Source organism: Staurois parvus, unplaced genomic scaffold (assembly GCF_062004578.1).
Source record: "Staurois parvus isolate SC_StPar_1 unplaced genomic scaffold, SC_StPar_1.0 ptg000277l, whole genome shotgun sequence".
NCBI lineage: Eukaryota > Metazoa > Chordata > Amphibia > Anura > Ranidae > Staurois > Staurois parvus.
Genome location: NW_028318073.1, coordinates 3,106,740 through 3,125,756, shown reverse-complemented (window position 1 = coordinate 3,125,756; position 19,017 = coordinate 3,106,740).

The window sequence follows — 19,017 nt, the reverse complement described above, 5'->3', positions numbered from 1 at the left end:
AAATGAAACTCCTTTCCTGCTTCCTCTATGTACTCCGACATTCTCCAGTCTGGATTCCACGGAAATACTTCAAACAATGTGATGCAGCAGTAGTCTCTTTCCTGTGGGGTTCGAGGCAGCCAAGATTTAATCTAAGGGTGCTGCAGAGACCCTGGACTGAGGGGGATTGGCCTGCCCTGATCTATATTCTTATTACCTTGCGGTTTTGCTCTCTCATGCGCACAACTGGATAGTGGCTGATGAGACCAATGCTGCTGTGGTATTGGAGGCAGCTTTCATGGGCTCTTATGAAGCCCTCCATAACCTGTTATATAGGAGTCCAGCCACACCTCTTCCCATTACTATGGCTATGAGAGCGGTCCTTAGGGCCTGGCAGTTGCACTTTCCTTTAGAGTCCCGAGTTTGGTCGACCCACACCCTGTTATGGCTGAATCCCTTTTTAAAAGAATTCTTTCTTTTCCCTCAGGTCTGGGCATCGAAAAATGTTAAGTATCTGCAGCAGATCTGTGAGGGTGGTACGCTCAGTACATTTGATTCCTTAAAAGCTCAATATGCTCTCCCCAGCTCCTATTATTTTAGATACATTCAACTACGTCATGCTGTTCATTGACAATTTCAGGGTAGTAAACTACAGTTTCTGGAGTTAGGGTGGGAGACCATGCTGTGAGAGGAGTCCCTGAGGAAACCCCTCTCCTCTATTTACAAAGCCTTACAGCCATTGGTTCATATTGGTCTTGAGCATTTTTTTGCGCAATGGTGCATGGAGGTGCCGGATTTGGACTCTGGGAATTGGGAGGACATATGGGAGCATCCTGTGCAGCAATTGGTTTCTACTCGTGACCGAATGATTCAGTTTAAGATTCTACAAAGAATATATTATACTCCTCAGAGGCTGCACCGGATGTTTCCAGCACACCCTTCTAGATGTTGGCGTTGCCCTGAGGATCCAGCAACATTTTTACATATCTTCTGGAGCTGCCCTGTTATCCAGAGGTACTGGACAAATGTGGTTGATAATATATCCTCTATAACCACGGTTTTTGAACCACTGTCTATTGAGATTTGTCTGTTGGGTTTGATTCAGGCCTTAGCTATCTATCACATCATGAGAACCTTGATTGGTTTCTTGCTTTTTTATGCTCGCAAAGCAATACTCTTAAAGTGGACGTCCCCTCATGCTCCCACATCAGTTTCTGGAAACAGCTGGTTAATATGGTTATCCCTCTATATAAATATACTTATGAATCTAGGGGGTGTCCTGCTAAATTTACGAAGGTGTGGCATATCTAGAATGACTCTTCCGAATCGGTTCCTTCCAGCTCTGATTAGGATCCAGTGATAGTTCTCTACCTCTTGTCGCAGATTTTTTTGCTCGGTGTGGGTTGTCAGTGATCTTCTTCTGTGGGAATTGTCTTCTGCCATATTTAAGCCCTGTGATATCATTGGGTGTGGTTATTGTCTGTTTGTTGTTGTTCACCTTATCTATGTGTTATGTTTCTCCTCTTGTTTGTTTTTTTTTATTATTATTATTTGTGATTTGATCAAGCCTGGGTATGCCCAATAGCCTTTGTTTTGTATTCGCCACTTTATAATTCAATAAAGAGAATTAAAAAAAAAAAAGAAGTTTGGGAATAGAAAAAAAAGTCTATACCCATGTAGGTGGATGCAGCATTGGTCCGATGCTGCATTTGTACCCAGCCGCTTTTAAGACAGAGAACTGAGTGATCAAAGACTTTTGATTGATTAGTTCTCTGTCTTCACTGAGCAGAGAGCCGGTGACTTTTAGCCACTTCTGCTTTGCCCCTCTAACGCTCACTGGAGCATCAAGCTTTTCAGTGGGCTGCCAGTCCAGGCATCTGGGTGGATTCTGACATTAAAGTCGGGATTTATCCAGAGTCTGGACCAGCTCTGTGACAAGTCTTATGGGTGGCTCTTCAGCTAACTGAGATCTATATGCTAGTTAGTTAGGAAGCCAATAATGTTTTACTTTTGGGATGGTAACATTGCAGCCATAAGGCACAAGTAACTGTAAATAATGGAAGTTCAAACCCAAGAACAAAAAAAAAATGTATTGTACCCTAAATCCATTACAAAAGTTCACATGCCATATGCGTGTCAGGGCCAACCAGGGCTGAAATGCATCAAACCTTTTGTTTCTAAGGCTGTACTCATGTGGCTTTTGTAAGAAGATTTCAAGAGCAGCTCCCATGTGATGCCGATCCTTTTGTGATGGATTTATGTTTAACAGCGGAGCTGCTGTAGTTTTGCACCCGGTGGTCTGTTTTCACCTTATATGGGAATACAGGTCGCAGCACCATTCTTTTCTAATATATTGCACCATACCATCCCATAGATGTGGTGGCTGCATTCATTTTCTTTTCTTGAAGCTAAGTACATTTTCTGCTTATAATCTTGCATCTGTGTACTATCCGGTGCACTAAACCAAAAATCTAAAGCAATGTTATCTGCCTTCTTACTTATCTTCTGTGAACTATCAAAAAACTCCCCTTTATGCAGTGGAGATGAGGAGAGAAGGATGTGTAGTTGTCCAAAAGGAGAGCAGCCAAGAGTGACAATGTTTTATTTAAATTTCCACTTTATACATTGTCATACCTCCATAGCCCCAGTTTGTCCTGAAAGTATGGTCACCTGTTCTCTTGGCACCATCCACAGACAGTTTAGCTCTTCAATAAGACACAGAAGTTGAATCCATTGCAAATTTACTTTAGATAAGTTTAAAATACACTGACTTTCTACACCTTGTCCCTGCAATAACTAACACTGACTGAGGGAACAAAAGAGAAATCAGGGGGTCTACTAACTAGCACTGAACAGGAAAGGAGAAACAGATGTACCAAATGCAGAAGTAAATATATTGTAGTGGCTTCAAACCACCACGAGATGTCACCATACATATAACAGAAATAACACAATACAGTGCTATGCAATCAACAGAAAATGCATTATAGGTGAAACAGAAAAGACACCCTAGGACAAGAAGTGTGTCACTGACAGGATAACCATATGGAAATACTGTAAAGGACAGAAAGGCCTGTAGAGAGGGGAAAACTAATGCAGGCAGCACATCTGGATTGTTACTCTACACTGTAATATGTTTTTTGATGGTTTTGATATGCTTTCAGCTTACTGGCTAGGTAGACACACAGTCATGCAAATCTGATTGGCTGTGACAAGAAATACCAAGTTCATTTCACTGTGTCAGTTTTATTTACCTCATCAAATAATGATGCAAAAATGTCTACACACAGTATAACTCTCTCTCTCTCTCTATCTATCTATATATATATATATATATATATATATATATATATATATACATATACACACAGGGGTGTATTTACCAAGAGACAAACAAGGCATTTGCCTAGGGTGGCATTTTTCAGGGGGGCAGCAGCGCCCCCTGGAAGATGGGACAAATGTGGCATAGGGACCAGGTGAGATCCTGAGAGGTTGTGGGCTGCTTGATGGTGTATGGAGAGCCCAACTTTCATTCTGGGGGATGTCAAGAGCTGTGAAGGTGAGTGTCTTTCTCCCTCTCACCGTGGGGGGGGGGGGGGGGTGTTAGTGGAAGGCTCTCTCAGGGGGGTGGGTAGGGGTGTTGTTGGTGAATGTCAGGCTCTCTCCATAGGGGGGTGCCCGATTTTTGTGTTGCCTAGGGCAGCACAAGACCTAAATACGCCACTGTGTGTGTGTGTATATGTGTGTGTGTATGTATGTATATGTGTATATATATATATATATATATATATATATATATATATATATATATATATATATATATATATCTGTGTGTGTGTGTGTGTGTGTGTGTGTATATATATATATATATATATATATTGTGACAGCGTGGCGATCTGTCACCCTGGATTCTCAACAAGGCAGGTTCAGGGGCTCCAGGGTAAGTGTTTGATACGGAGGAAAGTGGCTTTTCACTTTCCTCCTTTTGTTAAGGTCCATTTTGGGATCTGGAGATTTCGAAGCGATTTGGGAGGGATGAAATCTCCAATCCTGGGACCAGGTTTTGGGAATGGCCAGGATACTGATTGCACAGGTGTGTGCGGGCCTTTTCATAGAGTCAGGACCAGGGTTCTGGGCTCCACCCCGGCAGATAGGAGTCAGGTGGGCTTCGCCTAGGAGAGGTGGAAGCCAAAAGCAGCAAGGAGACTAGCTGTGTGCTAGTGGCCAGCTGTGAGCAAGAGCCATAATTCTTGAAGAAGTCTGCAGGAGGCAGACATCAAGCTGAGTGTAAGCCAGGAGGCTGAATCATTGTTTTGTTTGATGGTGGATACCCCTGTGCGGGAAACCTTTTATGTTATGGGACATTCTTTAAATAAAAGTGGGCTAAAAAGGCCCTGAAAAAGAAAGCGAGTAGCTGTGTGCATTTAAAAGCTCTACCACTTTGAAGTGAGTTCCCACATATGGTGGAGGATGCGGGCAGAACTAGAGATCCCAGCAAGGAAGTAAGTTCATGTGTTGAACTGTGTTTGGTGCATGACTCTCCACTATCTGTGTGTGCAGGTGAGGAGATCCTGCAAGAGAAAAGGATCTTGCCTTAAAGAGACAGTGCTCCATTGTGTTGCTGGACTGTGCAAAATTGTTGTGCAGTGACTGCAAAGATGGGGCGGTCAAAACTCAAAAAAGAAGCAAGATTTTGTGAAATGAGAGACAGAGCCCTGTGGCTGGAGGGGTTGTTACCACCAGAACAAGCCCCATACATGGCTGCACAGAGTTTGCCACAGTGGGAAGTGCATGCTGTTGTCCCTGGCAATGTTGGTGAAAGGAAACCAGTTTTCTGTGTGCAGAGTACTAAGCCTGAAAGAGGATGCAGTGTTGGAAGTTCGGCCAAGATACTGCCGCAAGAGCGCTGTTTGCGGTGCAGTGAATGGGGGCACACTGTCTCCAAGTGCCCATTATCCCAGCTTCCAGTACAAGGTGACACAACCAGACAAAGGTCTGGGTATGCAAATGGGAAGCCTGCTTGGAGTTCCAGGAAGGAGCAGCAGGCTGCCCAAAAGTTTCAGAAAAATGTGAATGTGTCACGGCTTGAGAGTTGGTCCAGCAGAGAGAAGCCTATGCTATGTGCAAGGAGAGGGGCTGACCAGAGGCCAAGACCAAGAGTGAAGGCCCATAGCAACACAGAGGAGGCCAGTCGGGCTGTCTATGTACAGGGGGCTATGTCGTACAAGGATCATGGCAAGTGGCATCAAGAGGAGCCAATACAGTGTGTTGGAAAGAGCCAGCAAAGTTCTGCTTGGAGAGTGCAATCTCCCATGGCGACCGGAGAAAAAGTAGTGCCTGGAAGGAGAAGCTGTAATTAAAGATGGGTCATTTCCCATAGCAACTGGTGGTAAGACAGCACAGGTGTCCTTAGACATCTCCAGGGGTCTCTGTGTATTGGAGCCGGAGGTTGCCCGGGACAACTGCGATGTCACTCTGGTGGAGCAGAGTGGAACTGCACCTTGTCATAGGAGTGTGTTGGTGCAGTCTAACAATACGGAAAGTGTTCAGGTGAACAGCGGGTTAATACAGCCTGGCAAAAATGCAAATGTGTGGGTAATTCAGGAAGTATCACTAGAGCAAAGTGGTGGATGTGAGGTATTGCAACCTGCAGTTGGAAAACAGGTGTTACCTAAGTCTGATGTGATCCAGAGTGATTTGTGCAAGGGATCTACAACTAAGCCCGTCTATTCTTATGTGTTTCCTTGGGCGGATGGTTCAGTGCTGAGGAGCACTGGTGAATTGAGCACATATACAATGGACTGGGATAGTTGGGGTAAAAGGCTAATCTCGTTGTTAGATGAGGCTTTTATGCAAAAAAATGTGGACACTGTTTCTGCTGTGCCAACAGGAGGATCTATAGAACGGCCTATAGATAAGAGTGTACATACAGCAGAGACTTTGTCTGTGACCCACAAGCGTGATGTTGGCATGGAGTGTCAAAATGATGTTGTCACTGGGAATGATCAGGGGCAGCTTGTGGATGCTGAGTCTGAGATGTTGAGAGTGAGCCCAGCACATGGCAGCGCTCTGGTGGAGCACCAGGCTGTGGTTATCTCCAGCTTGGAGGAGGTCCCTTTAAAAATTTCAACTTCTCAAGTCTCAGCAGGTGAGTCTCTCAGAGTTCCCAGTGCCCTAAATATGGTCAGGAAGGTCTTAGGTTTAGAGTCAAGTGGTTGGGTTGTAACCAAAGTATTAAAGGAGATGCTTGAACTTTGGAATGTACAACCAATGTATATTGGGGTGTCTCCTCCACAGTCAGATGGTCTGGTACTGCGGAGTACCACTAGGTGGAGCACCGAATGGCTGGCTGTACATATCAAACGGGAACAAACCACATGAGATGGAAGGGCCGAGCATGGACCAGAGAACAGCAGAGATCCTGACCAGGGCTCAGATGGATGTGCATAAAGAAATCAGGGTCATTGGGCCAAAAAGAGGTTTATGTCACAGTTCTGATAAGACACCTGAAATACAGGGAGAAATGGTATGTGAAAACTGGCAAAATAGATCAAAAGAGAGCTCATCTGTACAGGGTTTGGATACAGATCCAAATGGTGTAGAAAAAGTTAAAATGGTGGGACAGCCACCTGCAGATTGCATGACACCAGGTGAAGTGGCATTTTGTGAGGTTCACGTGGGTGATGGCTGCCCTATGGTGTGTGTGCCCTCTGCAGACACTGTCCTAACTAATGCTGGAAAAGATATTGAGAGGTGTAATATTGACTGGAATATATCTGTTCATGGTAAACTGAATACGGTGGTGATGAGTCATACAGGTTTGATAGCTAAAGGTACAAGAAATCAGGGGGGTGGTCCTGGTACAAATACAGTAGAAATAGTTCCCCTACAGCCTTGGGACAGTAATACTGAGAGAGGTATTAGGAAACCTTGGAACCTGAAGCAAAGGGGCGGAAAGGTCAATAGAAAGGCCAGGGGGACCCTGTTAGGATTTCAAGAGAGAAAGTGTTTATGGAAGTGCACCCGGAAAAAGAGTAGGCAAGGTCTGATTAGAGCCCATAGCAGAGTGACAATGGGGCTTGGGGAGAGAGACCAAAGGAGTCATTGGGTAGAGTTCCCCTTTAGGAAAAGTATGGTTAGACCAGATTGGACCCCAGTAAGTGAGAGCTGGCACAGAGGTGCCAGAAGGTATAAGTTGTGTGTTCTGCCCCCTACGGGATCAAAACAAAGGGGGGGGATATGTGACAGTGTGGCGATCTGTCACCCTGGATTCTCAACAAGGCAGGTTGAGGGGCGCCAGGGTAAGTGTTTGATACGGAGGAAAGTGGCTTTTCACTTTCCTCCTTTAAGATCCATTTTGGGATCTGGAGCCTGGAGATTTCGAAGCGATTTGGGAGGGATGAAATCTCCAATCCTGGGACCAGGTTTTGGGAATGGCCAGGATACTGATTGCACAGGTGTGTGCGGGCCTTTTCATAGAGTCAGGACCAGGGTTCTGGGCTCCACCCCGGCAGATAGGAGTCAGGAGGCCTCCACCCCGGCAGATAGGAGTCAGGTGGGCTTCGCCTAGGAGAGGTGGAAGCCAAAAGCAGCAAGGGGCTGCTAGAGACTAGCTGTGTGCTAGTGGCCAGCTGTGAGCAAGAGCCATAATTCTTGAAGAAGTCTGCAGGAGGCAGACATCAAGCTGAGTGTAAGCCAGGAGGCTGAATCATTGTTTTGTTTGATGGTGGATACCCCTGTGCGGGAAACCTTTATGTTATGGGACATTCTTTAAATAAAAGTGGGCTAAAAAGGCCCTGAAAAAGAAAGCGAGTAGCTGTGTGCATTTAAAAGCTCTACCACTTTGAAGCGAGTTCCCACAATATATATATTTGTGTGTGTATATATATGTGTATAAATAATTTTTTATGATGCATCTATATCCCATTTTAGAAATAGGGACAACAATCAGACTGGTACACAGTTTACAAAGATTTTATTGTATATTTGTGTTAGACTGCAATGCATGTGCATAGATAGTGATATTAATTGTTAGAGGAAGGAAATGTCAGCAATGACGCATTCTCCTGAGACAATAACTGACCAGAGCAGGTTCTGACTTCCTCTCCTTTTTAACAAGCCAGTGACGCACTGAAGAAGAATATATGATGAATGACTTGATGTCCAAGTATGAGATGTATTGATGCTGTTTGCTGAATTACACAAATATATGAGGAAACGCAGTTCTTACCTTGCCTTACTGAAATACCTCCTGTGTAGCTTGCAACAATGCATAACAGTCTTCAGTGTAATGCAGCATTTACAGTCTCACAGAGTGTCAATTTTCTATAGACCAAACTACCCCATTTGGCTTTGGGTGCACTGTGTGAGAGGTCACAACAACACTACTTGTAGCTATTTTTCAGTGTGCCAGTGCTGCTTAGGCTAGGTTTACACCTGCGTGTGAGCTTTTCATGTATTTTTTGGTGCATTTTGCAGCTCGTTTTTCAGTTCGTTTTTGATGCATTTTCATGCTTCATTTCTTTCTTTTTTTTGTAGGTGGAGGAGACCTGTTAAACACACAACCCTACTAAAAACTCACGTACCTACAGTTTTATGAAATTTGTATGCATTTCCGCCTCTTCCAAAATGCACTGCAGGAAACTGCATAAAAGAGGACCCATAGGAAACAGAGTTAAATCGATTGTTGTGCATTTCTGTGCTTCAGAAAACATGCTAAAAATGCAGAGGTGTGAACCTAGCCTAAGATAGGGGTTGCATACTATGCACTCTTTTATTACTACATAATCTTTTTTACATTTTATTACCAACAGAAGACTGAATAGCCTAATTGTTCACAACAGAGACTTCTTCGGGATTGCCTTCTCTGTCTACTTTTGCTATGATAAACTTCACTCAAAATTCAAAACATATTACATGATATAATAGAAATTAAAGTGATTCTAAAGGCTTTTTTTTTAAATATCAAACATGTCATACTTACCTGCTCTGTGCAATGGTTTTGCACAGGGCAGCCCCGATCCTCTTCTTCTAGGCTCCTCCTCTTGTGGTCTTGGCCCCTCCCCCATGACCAGTGCACCCAATAGTAAGCCACTTGCTATGGAGGCATTGGTGCGTGCTCGCTCCCTAATCCCACTCTATGCGTCCATAAGACACATAGAGCCACGGCTCAGCCCTGCCCCCCGCTGTCTCCTCATTGGCTCACTGGCTGTGATTGACAGCAGTGGGAGCCAATGGCTTTTACTGCTGTGCCTCAACCAGTGAAGAGAGAGAGGCCTGGGACAGTCGAGGCTCCCATGCACATCGCTGGATCACCTGTTCAGGTGAGTATATGGGAGGGGCTGTGGAGAGACCTTCACACAGAATGTTTTTTATCTTCTTGCATAGAAAGGTAAAAAACCTTCAGCCTTTACAACCACTGTAAATTTGATCTCTGGGCACAGACATTTATTTAAATATATTCTTCATTAGCCAAATATATATATATATATATTATCAATATATATAAGGATATACTGTAAATCCACTTTGTGTGCACCAATCCATTTGGAATCCCAGTTATTACCTTGTAAAAGTACATTGTGATAGTACCATCATCACTGTGCTGCACATAGCCTGTGCAGAGAACAGAGCCATGGGAGGGACCCAGCTGGTCCACCCAAGACAAACTGCCTGCAAAAAACTGCAGGAGGAGGTGGATACAAGACTATCCCTCCTCACAAGGTGTGAGAGCAGTATAACAGGATAGGTAATTGGCCAAATGATCAGATGGAGTAACTCTCATGCTGGTCATAACTGAATGGATTCTCCATCTGCACAAATGTGGAGGATTAAGGAATCCTTCCTGCTTTGTGTTGTTGTATTCTTACAGTGGGGACTGCTCCACTGTCAAAATAAACTGATAGAAGAAAAACAGTTCAAAAGAAGTAGATTAGGTCAACTTCTCAGAAACAGCCATAGATAACCTGCAGTTTACTAAACAGGTACAAAGTTACAATCAATAATTCAAGACAGGATCAGAATGGCAAAGAGCATGCGTACAGTGCAATAATATAAAACAGGTTATGAAAGCTGCACAAATATGGATTCTTCAAACCAATGTCTCTGTGGTTTAGTCATGGTAACATGTAGCTGTAAACAGGGTGTGAATATATGGGCCTGGGGCCAGTGGGGGGCCCCCTGAGAGGCTCCCAGTTCCTCTTTCAGCAGGGGGAATCTGACAGTCGGCGGTAATCGGTGTGGCCAGGGGTGGGTGAGGGGGCAGCAATTACAAGCACCGACCTCCCTTTATGGCTTTCCATGAACCATCTGAGAGCCACATCTTCCCTTCCTCCCCCCTTCCCCGGCTTTCAGTTGTTTCTAGGAAAGCAATACAGGGAGATCAGTGCTTGCAATTTCTCCCCCCCCACCATCGCACCGATCATCCCTGGCTGTCCACGGATGTCCCCTGCTATCCAGCCAGCTGCATGCTTCCCTGGCCCCCCCTCTTTCTCACTGCAATGCTGCCAGCTTCCCTCCTCTCCTACCGGCTTCTGCGGGGGATGTTGTGGCCTTTTCTTTTTATTAATGAACAGTGTCAGTGATCGACACAGGGGCCTCTGTTTCCTGTTCATCTGCAGTGCAACTGAGGCTACAGCAAAAGGCATTGGGGAATGCATCCTCTGTCCCTTTCTCTGTCTCAAAAGTGAGATTTCATGGGTCTGTAAAGACCCTGATATTTCACTAAAGCCCCCCAACAGGGCTGTTAAAAACTGTAATAAATAAAAAAAAACTTGTAAAAATAAATCACAAAATTAAATTGTGAAAATTAATGAAAAAAACATTATAAAAAATAAATAAAAACTACTGACACCATCCACTGCTCTACTGACACCACCCACTGTCCCCCCACCCCCCAATAAGCACTGTGAAGATAATAAAAAATGAAATTGTAAGTAAAAAACTACTGACACTGTCCATTGCTCTACTGGCACTGTCCACTGCCCCCCCCCCCCCCCCAAAGCGTTGTGATACAAATGTAAAAAATAAGAAACTGGCAACAAATAGTATAAAAATGTAAAAAATAATAAAAAAAACAAACTGGTTCTCATTCACATGGCTTTTCTTGCACACACATGAGTGAGTGGATGAGTGGTTTGTTTGTGCACCTGGAGCCGGCTGTTACTGTATGAACACAGCTGCAGGTCCCAATTTGACAGATATTTTTCTTTATTTTCTTAACCACCTCCCTCCCGACATATAAGGAAATGATGGGTGCAAGGTGGTTCTCTTGTTCTAGGAGAACGTCATATAACGTCTTCCTATTCTAACCACGCATGCGAGTCTCCGGGAGCACGCAGCGCGGTGATCGGCGGTGCGCTGTGTCACTCGGACACAGCGGATCACCGATCAATGGAAAGAGCTGAAGATTTCGGCTCGGTCATGTGATCAGGTGTGTCCAATCACAGCTGATCTCATGTAAATAGGGAAATGCCGGTTATTGGCATTTCTCTTCTCACAAGCTGTCACGCTGACAGAGGAGAGGAGAGCCGGTAATCGGCGTTCCTCGGAGGGTACATGTACACTGATCATCAGGGCACTGATGATCAGTGTGCCCTGATGATCAGTGTAGCCCCAGCAGTGCCACCTGTCAGTGTCCATCAATGCCAGCTGTCAGTGCTCATCAGTGCCACCTGCCAGTGCCACATCAATGCCACATATCAGTGCTCATCTCAGCTGCCTTTCAGTGTCACCTATCAGTGCCAGTTAGTGCCACCTATCAATGCCAGTCTGTGCCACCTATCAGTGCTGCCAATTAGTGCCGCCTATCAGTGCAGCCTATCAGTGCCAGTCACTGCCGACTATCCGTGCACATCAGTGCCGCCTATCAGTCCCGCTAACACTGCCAGTCAGTGCCACCTAACAGTGCCAGTCAGTACTGCCTATCAGTGGCAGTCAGTACCGCCTATCAGTGCCACCTATCAGTGCCGCCTATCAGTGCCATACATGAGTGCTGCCTTTCAGTGCCCATCAGTGATGCCTGTCAATGCCCATCAGTGCCACTTACCAGTGCCTCCTCATCAGTGCCCATCAGTGCCACCTCTCAGTACCCATCAGTGCAGCCTCATTAGCGCATATCAGTGAAGGCGAAAAATCACTTATTTACAAAATTTTAAAACAAAAACTAAAGAAAAAACTATTTTTCAAAATTTATGTTGTTTTTGGTTTGTTTAGCAAAAAATAAAAAACCCAGAGGTGATTAAATACCACCAAAAGAAAGCTCTATCTGTCTCAAAAAAATGGGTACAGTGTTGCATGACTGCGCAATTGTCATTCAAAGTGCAACAGCACTGAAAGCTGAACATTGGCCTAGGCAGGAAGGGGGTATAAGTGCCCAGTAGGCAAGTGGTTAACTTACTAAACATTTATTTTTAACATAGTGTAGAAAAATTCTCTGACAAATGCATGGTATGTGGGCAGTGCAATATGTAGGTGGGGCTTTATGTGGGTGTGGCTTGAGTGTGGGCAGGGACACAGGAGACCCCATGATCTCATATTGCCCAAGAGCCCCATGAGTTGCCATTCTGCCCCTGGCTGCAGCTGAGAATCACTACTTCAGTAAATCATTTATAACACAAACAGCTACTTCTAGTCATCCTCATAAACGGCATCACTGAAATCCAGGGTAGCTCTCATAACACATTAGAACAGCTGGATAGATCCTGGGCCAAAGAACACTACTAGGGAGCCCTCCACTGGAACTAGAGTACTCTGGACAGCAGAGCACCCTTTGACAGAAGCATTGTTAGTATGAAGAGATTGTAGAGATAGAACAGATGCACTAGTACATTTAGATGGATGTGACTAATAAGTTAACTTTTCTGCACTTACAGCAAGCGTTTTTTTTCTTTTGGGATAAAGGGTTTACATAAAAAAATTTGACCATTGTAAGTATTAAATGGTTTGTCTCGACCCTCTAACTGCCACTTTTGCTGGATGGCTTGGTCTGTTGGAGGAAGTTGAAAAACAGACTTATTGGCTGGATCAACAGGTGAAAATAAAGGAAAAAAGCTTTAAAAATGAAAACTAATGCAGCCATCTCATCTTTGGATTGGTAGGCTGCAACATGATACTTTTTTGGGGTTTTAATACTACATTATGCCATTTATCCTGAATATTTTTTTCTTTCATGTTCAATACATTTTTAGTAGTTTCCAAAGTAGAAGGCATTTTCATAAAAGATATAAATCCACATATTGTTCACAATTAAGTAGCAGAGCATAATAACATCAAATGCACATTGACACTAAATGCAAGCAACTGTACATACAGGTGAAACTCGAAAAATTAGAATATCGTGCAAAAGTTCATTTATTTCAGTAATGCAACTTAAAAGGTGAAACTAATATATGAGACAGACTCATTACATGCAAAGCAAGATAGTTCAAGCCATGATTTGTCATAATTGTGATGATTATGGCTTCCAGCTCATGAAAACCCCAAATCCACAATCTCAGAAAATTTAGAATATTGTGAAAAGGTGCAATATTCTAGGCTCAAAGTGTCCCACTCTAATCAGCTAATTAAGCCATAACACCTGCAAAGGGTTCCTGAGCCTTTAAATTGTCTCTCAGTCTGGTTCAGTAGGAATCACAATCATGGGAAAGACTGCTGACCTGACAGTTTGTGCAGAAAACCATCATTGACACCCTCCATAAGGAGGGAAAGCCTCAAAAGGTAATTGCAAAAGAAGTTGGATGTTCCAAAAGTGCTGTATCAAAGAAAACTATGTGAAAGGGAAAAGTGTAGAAGAAAAAGGTGCACAAGCAGCAGGGATGACCGCAGCCTGGAGAGCATTGTCAGGAAAAAGGCCATTCAAAAGTGTTGGGGACTTTCACAAGGAGTGGACTGAGGCTGGAGTCAGTGCATCAACAGCCACCACACACAGACAGATCCTGGACATGGGCTTCAAATGTCATATTCCTCTTGTCAAGCCACTCCTGAACAACAAACAACGTCAGAAGCATCTTACCTGGGCTAAAGAAAAACAGACCTGGTCTGTTGCTCAGTGGTCCAAAGTCCTCTTTTCTGATGAGAGCAACTTTTACATCTCATTTGGAAACAAAGGACCCAGAATATGGAGGAAGAATGGAGAGGCACACACTGCAAGATGCTTGAAGTACAGTGTGAAGTTTCCACAGTCTGTGTTGATTTGGGGAGCCATGTCATCTGCTGGTGTTGGTCCACTGTGCTTCATTAAGTCCAGGGTCAACGCAGCCATCTACCAGGAGATTTTGGAGCACTTCATGCTTCCTTCCGCAGATGAGCTTTATGGAGATGCTGACTTCATTTCCAGCAGGACTTGGCACCTGCCCACACTGCCAAAAGCACCAAAACCTGGTTCAATGACCTTGGAATTCCTGTGCTTGATTGGCCAGCAAACTCGCCTGACCTGAACCCCATAGAGAATCTATGGGGCATTGCCAAGAGAAAGATGAGAGACATGATACCAAACAATGCAGAAGAGCTGAAGGCCGCTATTGAAGCATCCTGGTCTTCCATAACACCTCAGCAATGCCACAGGCTGATAGCTTCCATGCCATGCCGCATTGAGGCAGTAATTGCTGCCAAAGGGGCCCAAACCAAGTACTGAGTACATATGCATGCTTATACTTTTCAGAGGTCCGATATTGTTCTATGTACAATCCTTGTTTTATTGATTGCATGTAATATTCTAATTTTCTGAGATTGTGGATTTGGGGTTTTCATGAGCTGTAAGTCATCACAATTATGACAAATCACAGCTTGAACTATCTTGCTTTGCATGTAATGAGTCTATTTCATATATTCGTTTCATCTTTTAAGTTGCATTTCTGAAATAAATGAACGTTTGCACGATATTATAATTTTTCGAGTTTCACCTGTATGGCACATAAAAAGATTATCCTATATACTTAACTTATGCCATGAGTCATAGGTATAAACCGTAATGGGGATAGGAGATAATGGAAAGGGAAAGAAGATCAAGTAGCAAACATAGGTACTAGATCTCTCTCACCCCCAGAGGCTCCCCTAAGAACCAACAATGAAAAATAATAAAGATAAGTAGGGATGGAGAAGATAAAAAACACAAGGTGGGGGTAGGGTTGCCACCACCTCCCTTTAAAACACATATTAATTACACAGGTTCTGTGGGTGATTAAAGTGGTAATTAAGATCACTTTGTGCCTTATCTGCAATAAATAAGCCTCAGAACCTGTGTAATTAATATATGTTCAAATTAAAAGATTAGGAGGTAACCTTAGGTGGAGGGAATGAAGGGTGAGAACCTTCAAAGAAAATAGGAGCTAAACCACGGTAGTGGTCACTTTCCCCACACACCCCACTACCCCAATAACAGTAAGGAATTACAAAGTAGGTGGCATGTAGGATTTAATCCATGGTTTCCATATTTTGCAGAATTTGACCACTCTATTGTTTTGTCTAGCAACAATTTAATCAAATATACCTTTTGGAGGCCCAGTGTTTAACCTCTGCAAAAGGGACAGTCTGGGTTCCCCATGCTCTAGCTATGACTCTTTTTGTTGCTGTAAGAATATGTTTCTTCAGCCTTGGCTTATCCCTTCTGCCAGTCATTTCCAAGAATATGAGGTCTTTTGTGGGAAACTCCTTTACTTGATAGATTGGAAGAAAGGTCTTGTATCCCAGCTTCTAAAATCTTTGTTTTCTCTCTGGCAAAGAGGTTTCATTTTCATTTTCCCGAGCCTCAGTGAGTGGGAGGCCCTGTAAAAGGGAGTAATGTCAAACTCATCTGTTCCATGCTCCACCTTGGGATCTTTCCCACTGTATGCAGCTGCCAGCTTCCTGCCTCCACCAGAACCACAGTCAATCACAGAGAGTACACTGTCGAAAAGGATGGCTTTCAAGCAACACTTTCACACTCTAACAGCCAGGCCCCCCATGTTTCCAGTGACCTTGCAAGTTTCTCCCCGTGCCTACCTAGCTCCTGTGCAGTCTTGCTTTTATCCCGCACCACTGGCCCTGTGTACTCCAGCCTGTAGCCTGCATCCCTCCATGAATTCCTACCCAACACAAAAGTGTAGCAGGACTGGTAATGGACTGGACTGGTAGCAGCACTGACAGCAGACCAGACTAGTAGCAGACTAGACTGGAAACAGTGTATCCCAAGCAGATTGGAGTGGTAGTAAACTAGATTGATAGCAGCCTGAACTGTAGAAGATTGAACTGTTGCAGATTGTAGAGTAGTGATTGGACTGGAAGCACAGAGGAGCTCAGGAGCCACAGGACAGTGAAAACACTGCCAGACACAATTCTCAAGCCATGACAACATCTCCTTTTGGAGCTTAAATAGACGTTAACATCACGTGACATGGCCAGGACACCCCAGGAATACCTGGAAGTATCCACAGCCAACACTAAAGTAAGGCAGGTGCCATTACACCAGTCAATTTCTGGATTGTTAAAATTAGTATTAATAGCACTGTCCAAGCCTTTGAAGCTCTTTCTGTCTGTGTAAGGTGCTCAATCTCTTCTTAGGAATGAGCTCGGGAGTATTCAGACACGAGTATGAACTTACATGAGCTATCTTGTCAAGATACTGTCAAAGTAGACAGCCAATCGTAGGGGTGTGTATACATGCAGCTGTGGGGCGGGAAATGTCTCTGCCACCTGTGGCAGTCCTCAATGACAGCTTGATAGCTCAAGCAGCTTTAAACTTGTTTCTCAAGGGCCGTGTTTTCCCGTACAGGGATGCACAGTGTTCTGTGCATCCCCATGCAGGACATCCCATTCATGTCAAATGGAATGCAGTGGCTACATGGACACAGCCATTGCTCCCAGTTTGAGAGCCATGCACGTTCATAGTCCAGAACACACACTGTGTGCATTTGGAGCAATGCACCCAAATGTCTGTTATATTGGGAGCAGTAGCTATGTCCATCCAGCCGCTGTGCCCAACTGAAATGAATGGGACTGCCTGCTATATGGGCAAGCATGGCAATCACATGGGCATATGCCATAGACCACCTGTGTGAACAAGGTCGAATAGCCAATATTTGTATGTAACATGGGGCCTTTATCACATGCCTTAGGACCCCCCCACACACACACGCACACATCTTTCTCAATTTCATTCTTTATTAGTGTCTAAACTGCCTAATTATATTCTATAGCATCAAAGATATACTTGCTAAAAAAATAGTCCCAAATTCAAAGACACAGGGCAGGAGTTTGCTTGTAATAAAACTTTGAGTATACTATGTGAGATGTCGTTGTCCATCGCAGGACAGTTCACAAGCCATTGACATCCAAAATTCAGGGATACAGGTGTTTTCCTGCAATAAAAATAGTGTAGCATACAAGATACAGCTGTGAAAAAAATGTTCAGTGGTAGGACAGTTTGTGAGCAGTTACAATAGACCCAAATTTGAAGAAAAAAAGTTAAATGAACTTGTTAAACAAATGTCCAGAAAATGGATAATGTGTATGTAAGTGAAGTTATCCCACATTCAAAGACGCAAGTTAGGTATTTTCCTACAATAAAAATTAGAATGTAGCATTCAAGATACAATTGCGAAAAAAAAATGTTCGGTGGCAAGGCAGTTCATAAGCAGTGTATAAACATTCAGTGCTAAAAGTATAAATAGTGCATTAAAAAAAAATCACATGAACAAAGTATTGTGCCACGCTGAACAGTGACAAATTTTATACTTTTTTACACAAATATATACTGTATATATAAGTATATACCAAAGTAGTATCTAAAACTGTGCAACAAATGTAAGTAAATAAATACATTCTAATTATGCTTGATGAGTGAAAATATGTAACCCCCACAATAACTGTAGTGACTTAAAATAAGATATATAGTACAATGAAGTCCAGCAAATATTAGTGCAGATGCTGTACAATTCTTTTCTCTCTGTAATCCACCTCAGTGTCAGACAATATGTACATGCAAAACTCTCACCAGATATATATCCCCTTATTACTTCGCAGGTCATATAAGCGCAACACAGGCACAATAATGTAATCTGATCCCTATTTTCAGGACTAATATCACAAATTATATAAATGGTGAATACTTGCGAGCTATTATCAATGAGGCATTCAGTGGGTAATATAAAGTTATCTGCTGATTTAATGTGCTTGGTGCGCTGGCACTTGCACAGACTCACTTGCTAGTGTATATACAATGTTATAAATATATAGTGCCGCGCTCCTATTTGCTTATAAATATAGCTTTATCCTTGGGGTACATGAATTAATATCTGAAACAATTCATAAATCACTGTGACTAGTGAATAAAAATAATCAATAATAAATAATAATAAATCAATTGTGAATCACTATAACTGGTGAATCAAAAGAATATTCAGATATGAATAAATCAACAACCTTCATAAATGTGACTGATATCAATCAATCCTTAATTAAATGTGACTATAAAAAGAATTAAATTCAAATTAATACAATTCTAAATCTGTGCCCCTCTGATCTGCTGTGATCACTCCATCTATATTGTGCAAAAGCATACATAAATGTGCAAGTGCAAATACATATAGTAAAAAACAATAAATTAAAAGTCTTTCAAATAAGTGCAATGTGCAGGTGGATTCCTTATTCCCTCTCGCCGAGTGCTTAGTGGTCTCCCTATGCGCTCACCTTAATATTTGCCTGAATAAATTCAGGCAAATACGCTTTTAATCCTTCCAGGATTGATGGGATGATACTCTTATATAAGCTGTTCCAGAAGGTAGGTATGGATCTATAGGGATTCTCCTGTACTCTCCTCTTTCCCCTTGTGCAGCTGCTCATAAATGGATATTCTGACCAGCTCTCTAGGAATCTCCTACTTCCCCTCCTGGGGTCACCACCTTCTCAAGTCCTCCTTTCACCAGCATGAGGAATGTGGGTCAATTGAAAAAGAGAAGAAAAAAGACCATGGTGCCTTATCCTTATGTATAAAGGAAATTTATTGCTGCCAGTTGCGGTATTACACAGCGGTATATGGCTCTGATGTGATCCAGGACAGCATAG